Source organism: Artemia sp. Qi Xiang Cuo, chromosome 15 (genome assembly GCF_049724085.1).
Source record: "Artemia sp. Qi Xiang Cuo chromosome 15, ASM4972408v1, whole genome shotgun sequence".
NCBI classification, from domain to species: Eukaryota; Metazoa; Arthropoda; class Branchiopoda; order Anostraca; family Artemiidae; genus Artemia; species Artemia sp. Qi Xiang Cuo.
The window spans coordinates 25,699,223-25,708,472 of record NC_142808.1 but is presented as its reverse complement, the minus strand read 5'-3'; the positions used below and the strand labels follow the sequence as shown (position 1 = coordinate 25,708,472).

Below are 9,250 nucleotides of genomic sequence, written 5' to 3'. Positions count from 1 at the left end.
GCAATGGAGAGGACAGAGATAGACATTTTACTGCAATGTGGTGGAGAAGCTTTCAATTGTTTTCAGTTGTTTAGTTCAACTATTTTGTGTTGTTGCAATAATGTGTAGGCCCATAGACGATAAGTCAGTCAAGCAGTTTGCAATTGTTGAGTGGGTCCGAATTCAATTTTTATGTTTTATTAGTTGAGGTTTGACTACAATTGAAAGAAGAAAACAGCAAGAAAAGCTAAGAGTGTATTTTTGCGCTACTATGTTAATAGCTGTTACTATTTTAACCAGTCACTGGGCCAGTGACTGCTTAACCTTACGCGTCTTTTCATCGATTTCCGTGACTGGAGCTTTTGAAGCCCAGTGACTGAAAAGCTCACTGGTGACATTACACAACGACTCAGCAACGCAAAAACATCCACTGAGCTCACTGGTGTCCCATACGAATATCTAGTGACTTCTTTAGTGACTGGGCCAGTCACGCAAAAATGCGCTCTAACATTTCCTTTCATATTTTTCTTTGCACTCTTGGCAAAGGACAAATGAATATTCATGCATAACCATCATACTAAAAACAAAATTGATACCAAAACTTCCATTATTTTTAATCCTATGCAATCATTAGCAAAATCACAATCTAATTTCACTTTTTTTTTCTTACTTAAATTTTTGAATTTGGACGCACTTCCTCATTTTAGTTATCATATTCCCACTAATATTTGATCGTAAATGTGCTTTTACGCTGATACACTAAATGCTCGTTTTTTATTATAAAGGTGCTTTCATATTGATACTTAAAATGCTAGTTGACTGTTCCTATGCCCTAGTCCCTGGAGACATCGTAAAGAAAAATTTACTGGGAGTGGCGAGAGTTCTCGTGAAACTTATTATATTCAGGTTGTGATAAATAGATTACATTATATAGCTGTCTTATAGTTTTTCCACTAGTTTTTGAAAAAAAAAGAAGAAAGTACTCTGTGGGACGAGTTTCCATTTTATACAGTAAGCACCATTTGTGTTTTAGCGGGTTTTTAGGAGGGGGCTGGAAAGTTGACAAGAGTGGAAGTGCTGCGCAAAGCCGGAAATCAGCACTGACTAAGTAAAATCAAAATTTATTTTTTATAGTTGATAGATGGCATTAGATCCGACATTTCATGTTGGAGAAGTTAAAGATGTGGGAAATCACGCGGGGATGATGCCAAATGGATTGGTCAATATTTTCAATTTAAAAAGCTTGTTGATAGGAGCGAGTGAGGCGAAGCGTCGCAAGCGGCAAATTTTTGGAAAATGACACTTTTTTCACAAAATTGACACTATTTAGCCACCCAAAGTGGCACTAAAAAAACCGGCCGAGTGGTAACCCTGAGTTTTGGTCTTGTGGTATTCTTGCACACGTGAGATTGTTAGAAGAATATGAAGAGAATTAAGTTTAAGGATTGTCACAGATCTTGAATTGTAATATACTAATTTATGATGTATTTTATTCTTGCTGTGACTTTATTAGCCAATTATGCTTATAGCACAAGAATACGTTCTAATTTAGCTTTCCTATTGGTAAAATTCTTCTTTTGGCCATCTTGGAAAGGGGTTAGGTTAGGAAAATGAAACTTTCAGGGGTGGGGTCCACATGCTAAAGTGTGCCCCAGGACATACTCCCTCTAGAGGGTCCTGAAATTTGCCTACATATCAGGTCTATACCCATTGAAATTTTGACAAAACAACATTCTACCTTAATTTTCAGTTAGCCCTATCAGTTTCTTTTTCTCTGGCTTTAGCTCTGAAAATGCAATTTCAGTTATTTGAGTAGGATATCAAGCCATGTCAATGTTTTATTTCCAAGATTTAGGAAATGTATTTGCACATCTTTAAAAGCATGATCAATGTCTTTAGTTCTTTGTACTCTAAGCAACAAATATTGTCATTTAGGCTAGGCTACTCTTATGTAGAAAGCATTATAAAGTCAAAGAAAAATAATATTGTGTTTCCTTTAAACATGGAGAACAATATAAAGTCTTCTTTATGACTTTTTAAACATCAAATTATTAGGCTAGGCCTATAGTGGAGTATGAATAAAGTTATACAGAAGACTTTTTGGTTTTCCTATTTAATATGTGATCCCCTAAAATGTCATACAGAAGGAATTATATTACCCTAATGATACATAGAGAAGACAACTAAAAGTCATACAAATGGCTTTTTATAGCCTAGGCCTACATGATTTCATTTATAGAGCAGCCTAAATAAAGTCATATATGTGACTTTTTAATATATCATTCTACTATAAAGCATTACAAATAAAGTCATACAGATGACTTTTTATGCCTCCTGCTATTATAGAGCAAACATAAATAAAGTCATAGCCTACAGATTGCTTTTTATACCTCATACCATTATTGAGCAAACATGAATAAAGTCCTGCATATGACTTTTTATGTCTTAGGCTACTTTATAGAGCAAACTTAAATAAAGTCATACATATGACTTTTGTACCTCCTGCTAGGCTATTACATAGAGAAAACAACAAAAAGTCTAACAGATGGCTTTTTATAGCCTAGGGTAAAAAAACAGTATCCAATTAAAAAAAAATATGTAAAACTAAAACCCTCACATCTTGTTACCAAAGAGGAATTGGGAAGAATTGTATATATCAGAGAAAGCTATGCATCAATATGGTTATTATTAAAGTTGTTTAAGATCAAACTTGAAATTATTGGTTTATTGACTTACCTACAAGGACCTCTTTTTGGAAATACCAATTATCCTATTTTGATTTATGAGGCAAGTTTTTTAAGTAAGTACTGTTTTGCAATTCTGCCACTGCAGTGCTACAGTTGGCATTCTGGGCATGTGTGCTGGTTACCTACATCTCTTGTCTATGCACTGATGCCATTACAGTCTAATTCTTCATTGTATATGTTGTTTACTGTGTGTTTAAGATGCCTCCAACAATTGTGAGTCCTGCTGATTGTGAAGCATGGGCTGTTATACAATTTCTTAGTGCCAAAGGTGTAAAATCCATTGATATTCATTATGAGATCTGTGAAGTTTACAGACAAAACATTATGAGTGACGGAATGGTAAGGAAATGGGTGAGAGCATTTAAAGATGGCTGCACAAATGTGCATGATGAAGAATGGAGTGGGCGTCCTTCAGTCTTTAATGAAGATTTGGTGCAGAAAGTGGAAGCAAAGGTGAGAGAAAACCAATGGTTTACAATTTCATCAGTGTGCAACTGGTTTCCTCAATATTCTTGAATTTTTTTATATTGCATTGTGACTAAGAACTTGAATTACTGGAAATTGTGTTCATGTTGGGTTCCAAAAATGTTGACAGACTTGCACAAAACCCAATGTTTAGGCAGTGCATTGACTTTCCTTGAGTGGTACCACAATGAAGGTGAAGATTTTTTAGACCAAATTGTTATTGGTGACAAATCATGGGTGGCCTATGTCACACCAGAACCAAAACAACAATCCATGGAATGGTGACATTCATCATCACCCAAAAAAGTGAAGTTTAAGCAAACAATATCTGCCTGGAAAATAATGTGCACAGTTTTTTGGGACAAAAAAGGAGTATTGCTAGTGGGGTTTCTGCCTTGTAATGAGACAATCAATGCAGCATCTTATTGTGAGACATTGAACAATCTGCATTATGCAGACATGGCAAGTTGAGTAAGGGTATCATTTTGCTGCATGACAATACCTGTCCACATGTGGCTAATCAGACCAAAGAGCTCATCAAATCTTTTGAATGGGAAACTCTAGATCATCCTCCATACAGCCCTGATCTGGTGCCCAGTGACTACTGATTGTTCCTGCACTTGAAGAAACACCTGGGTGGTCAGCATTGTCAAGGCAATAACAAAGTCAAGACAGTTGTTATACACTGGTTAATAAGTCAGGCAGCAGAATTTTATGAGGAGAGTATTCAAAAACTGTTGCCATGTTATGAAAAGTGCCTCAATACTCACAGAAATTATGTAGAAAAGTAGATTAAGGTATAGGCTTTCATGTAAAAATAAAATTATTGTGATATCTTTGCATGTCTTTTTTTAATTTCAAAATGGTACTTACTTAAAAAACATGCCTTGTATATATCCTTTTAGTGCTTCAGTTTTATTCACATATGAACAGAAAGCTGACTTTTTTAAGATGCTAAAATTGTAACTTTTATTGGTTGATATTTATTCAATAAATCACAAATATAAAGTATAATTGGTTCTGGTGCATTATAATGTCACTTTTATATATTGTACAAGGAAACCAGATGGGTTAATTGCAAGAGACCACTATACAGAAATGCAATGCAAAGCATGGTTTTCATTGCATTTACAATATTTAAAGTGTTGTTTTTGGGGGTTTAGGGGGGGGGAGGTACCTAGGTCAGGTTAAGTTACATATTTAATATATGCTATGCTCTACCCACCCACCCCCTAATGTGCAAATATATTGCCGAAATTCATTTATAAACTACAGATGACTCTTTTTGCCTCATACTATTATAGAGCAAACTTAAATAAAGTCATACAGATGGCTTTTTATACCTCCTGTTATTATAGAGCAAACAAAAATGAAGTCTTACAGGTGACTTTTTATACCTCATACTATTTTAGAGCAAACATAAATAAAGTCTTACAGATGACTTTTTATACTTCATAATATTGTAGAGATTTGAATTGAAAATCAATTATTTTGCAGTAGGCATCAAGACATGGCTAACTGTAGAAAAAGCCAAGACAGATAGTCTGAGTAATTGAGATATAAATGTTTAAATTGAACAGGTATTTATTCATATTTGCTATATAATAGTACAAGGTATAAAATGTCATCTGTATGACTTTATTCATGTTTTCTCTATAATGGCGAGATATATAAAAAGTCATCTGTATGGCTTTATTTTTGCTTGCTCTAAAATAGCATGAGGTATAAAAAGTCATCTGTATGACTTTTTATCATTCTACATAACAGGAGAAAGCATGATATTGTCTTCTGTTTGACTTTATACTGCATTCTATATATGAGTAAATGACAATATTCTATTGCTCAGATATAAAGACAAAATTTTCTATATTGTCATATGTGGGTAACCCTTTTTAAAGCCTTATAAATTGGGATTGGGCAAAAGTTGCAAAGCTGAAAATAATTTTGTTGTACTTCATTTAAGCAGTAGATCTATTTTGCAAGGTTTCACTTATATAACACACAGATTTTTAAAGGTCATCAAAGGTCAGGACCTTCTAGAGAGAGAAGGAGCAGAGGTAGGTATTTCAAAATACCTTCCCAGGACATACTTAAGCCTTTAGACCCATCCCTGAAAGTTTCATTTCCTAACCTAACTGCTTTCCAAGATAGTCAAAAGTAGCTAAAGTAGAATTTTACCCTCCTATATTCTTCTTCTAAACCTACTTCCATTTTAGTAAGCTCATTGGCTATTCAACAGGTTGCCACCCATAGGCCTGGCTATTCATCATTATTTTTGGTGATTATGCTTTGCTCTCTTGGTACAATTCTAGACAAAAGGTTGTTTGCTATCATGAAAGGCAGTTGAGCTAGGGGAATTTGGGCTTCCATTTTAATGTCTGGGCTGTAGTAGCCTAGGCCACATGAATTTGGACGAAAATGTTTTGCCTTTTATTTAGGTCTTTACTCTTGATCTTAGCTCTCAGTTTTAAAAATACAGGTTAAATTTCTAGCTGGCAATATAATTTGGTTATAATAAAAGTAGGTACATCATGTGATGCCTTTTTTTCATAATTCAGTAATCTCTTTTGGGGAAAATTTCATCCAGCCTCCTTTAGTGGCCTTTGGCTTTTTAGGGTAAAATTCTAGACAAGCTGCTCTTTCCTATCTTGGAAAATGGTTAGGAAATTGGTTAGGAAAATGAAACTTTTAGGGATAGATCTATAGACTGTAGTATGCCATGGAAGGGTATTTGAAGTACATACCTCCCCTCCTTCTCCCTCTAGAGGTCACTGAACTTTGATGTCCTTTTAGCTTCACAACTTTGCTCAATAAGGTTGAGCAATTATAAGGTTTTAAAGATCTACAAATACATTTCCTGAATTTAGAAAAAAGAAACATGGATATGGCTTAAAATTCTAATCAAATAACAGGAACTGCATTTTAAAAAACTAAAACCAGAGAAAAAGAAACTGAAAATAAAGGTATAATCTTGTTTCTTTTTCAAAATTCTAATAGGTATAGACCTGTCAAGTAGGCAAATTCTAAGACTTTGAAATCAGAAGAGGGTTAACATATTGGCAAGGGGTACTTGTATGATAAACCTCCTACTGCTCAGGTTGTTCATTCACTGACACATTATAGAACCAATTTTTTTTAGTTTCTTTCAGCTTTGCAGGAGATGAGACAAAGAGAAGTGACAGAACAGGTAAAAAATATTTAATTTGGGCTATATTTTTGCACATTAGGTGGGGGGGGGGGTAAAGTGTTTGGACAGTTTGAAGTTAGAAAATAATTCTTACTACACAATATGCAGATTAATTGTACATAACACATTAGGCATGCAGACCTGCTTTACTTTACCCTCCCCCCTAATAAGGATGGATCTAAACTTTGTGTCTTGTGGCAAGCTGCTGAGAACATGCACTGGATCTGAGTACACTGGAATCCTGTTTTATTCTACAGGACTACATATTTTGTTCTCCCACTAAGGAAATTGATAATCCATTGAATTATATCAGGATTAACTTTGTATGCTTAAGTTTCTTAGTGATACAGCAGTGCACAACTTTCAAAAGCTTTTGCCTGATCAAGTAACACTATGTCCACACAGATACCCTCCTCAACCAACTTGGTCACTGTGTTATAAGACTGAATTAAGTTATTCTCAATGGATTGAACTTTTTTGAAGCCATGTTGTACATCAACCAGCAATTTGTTTTTTGTTTGGTGTTTATTGATGGTATCATTGATTATCCCTTCCAAAATCTTTGAAATCTATCCCTTCCTTTTTTAATCTGCAGGGAGTAACTTCAGGTCAATGGACATTTGAAAAACTTTTGCTAGGGGTTCTGTAATGCAACCCACTACTTCTTTTAGAAGTCTTGGGTGAATCCGATTCAGACCATTAGCTTTTGCTGGGTTAAGAGTTTTAAGTTGTTTGTATTCATTAGGTAGTGATATCATAACTCTAGGCATTTTGTGTGTTACTTAAACAGGTTTTGGGTTTTGGCTATTAGCTGGATCTGGTATCGAAAATTTTGAGAAGTTCTGGCTTAGAATATTTGCAATCTGGACAGAATTGCTAATTATTCTGTTTCTATCTATTATAAGTTCAGTGATTGCTCTTCTTTTAGAATTATGTAATGAAATGTACTTCCAGATTTTTTTAGATTTACTTTGGTTCACATGTAATTGACACCTTGTGTTTAGATGCTACTACTCCCCAAACTAGAGTTTTGCAGATTGATTAAAGTATAAGTAAATTTTTATATACTTAAACTAAGCATAGTTTAAAGTCTGATTCTCTTAGACTATGTCTTGAATAGATGGCCTTCAGAATTTCTGCCAGATTTTATGTCTGACTCATGTCAAGGTTGTGAATAATTCACAATCTTATTGGAAGACTTGCTAGTTTTTTTTTGGTATTTTTACCTGCATTTTCTCCAGCTTCTTCTGTTCTTCTGAAGTTTTTAGTTTCGGATTTTGAATAGATTTCTTTTTCGAAGTAAAAATAGCCACCTGTTGACTGTAGAAATTTTCCTATTTGTGTCTGTTTCAGATAAATAATGAATGACCATACCATATTTAAGAGATTGTATATGTCAAAAGTGGCAAAAATATGTCAAAAAGGCTAGCAACACAGTTTTGTAAAGTCAGCAGCATTTTGACAGTGTGCACTGTCTGTTTATTTTGGACTCTTTGGAAGCAACAGTTTGATCTCACTAAATATCATATAGCTTAATATCTTGTATCTAGTATCCTAAATATTTAATACCCTAGGTAAATTTGGTGCAGGAAAAGAAAACACTAATGGCTACCAGGGGCGTCCCGAGGTTCGTTTTATTCTGGGGGCGATCTTCATAAATTTTACCGAATTGCTGCCTGATTTATGCTGAATTTTCTGCAGAAATCAAGAATTTTGCTGAATTTTGGCTGATTTTGTAAAATTTCTGTCGAATTTTCGCCTTCGGTTAAATTTTACTGAATGCCAAAAAATTTGGGGGGGTGGGCTCCCCTCCCCCCCCCCCCCCGGGACGCTCCTGATGGCTACAGAGTGCTGCAGTTTTATAACCATTACAGTATTTTGTCATAAAATGGCCCATAAGTTAACATGGTATTCACATGATGGTAAGACATCTAACCTTATTAATTATGTTATTTTGAACCAAAGACTGGCAGGATCAATACAAGATACTAGGGTATATAGGAGTGCTGTTACTGATGTTAAAAATAAATATCATCATCTAGTAGTGTATAGGGTTAATTTAAAGCTGAAATTTCAGATGGATAGCTACCTTCCAGGAAGCTATGACGTTGGTAGTCTCCATAGTGAGAATTTGAGAGAAATTTTCCAGGGACAGTTGAATACTATACTAGAGAGTTTAAAGGTTGACGCTGTAGAAGATGGATAGAATAAATTTTTGAAAATAATTTGTGAATTTGCTGATGGTGTCTTGGGAAGAAAGTTAAGAATGGAGCTAGGAACATTAGCAAAAATGAGCTTGTACAAGAATTGTCTGAGTGATAGATCATATAAAAATAAGAGGAATGTAAGGAAAGTGGAGAAAGCATTGAAATATGACCTAAGGAGTGTAAAGTGGAGGCTTAGGATAAAATTACCAAGGATCTGGCAAGATGCAGCTAGACGGCATTATGGTAAAATACTGTACTGGTATGTTAATAAATTAAGAGGGAATAGTCAACCTGGACTGGTCCTAGTTAAAGATAGGAAAGGGACCACAATTAGTGATAAGAAAAGAGTTAAAGAGAGATGGACAGAATATGTTAAGTGTGTCCAAAACCAGGATAGAGTTACAGGAAAAGATATTGAAGAAAATGAAAAAATTTGTGACATCTTGGATGTGAAGAAAGATTTATTTAGTGAGGAAGAATTAGTTACAATACTAAAAAGATTAAAAAGTAATACGGCTCTGGGCAGTGATAGTTTGGTAAATGAGTTACTAAATATGGTGGCTATGAGGGTACTGAAGATTATGATTTTTGGAAAAGGTGGAGTACCTAGCAACTTAAGGAAGGCCCCAATTAAACCCCTGTATAAGAAAGTTGATAAGAGTGAA

The 9,250-nt window shown here is 34.7% G+C and overlaps 1 protein-coding gene across 2 annotated transcripts in view; it reads left to right on the top strand.

Annotated features, from left to right (window-relative positions):
• The first annotated feature begins 1,418 nt into the window (after positions 1–1,418).
• pyd (zonula occludens-like protein polychaetoid) overlaps positions 1,419–9,250 on the top strand; it is a 253,318-nt gene continuing 245,486 nt past the window's right edge. For both annotated transcript variants that reach the window (XM_089101630.1, XM_089101632.1), the window contains exon 1: positions 1,419–1,443. The gene's annotated coding sequence lies outside the window, so the exon portion shown is untranslated. The remainder of the gene's footprint in view (positions 1,444–9,250) is intronic.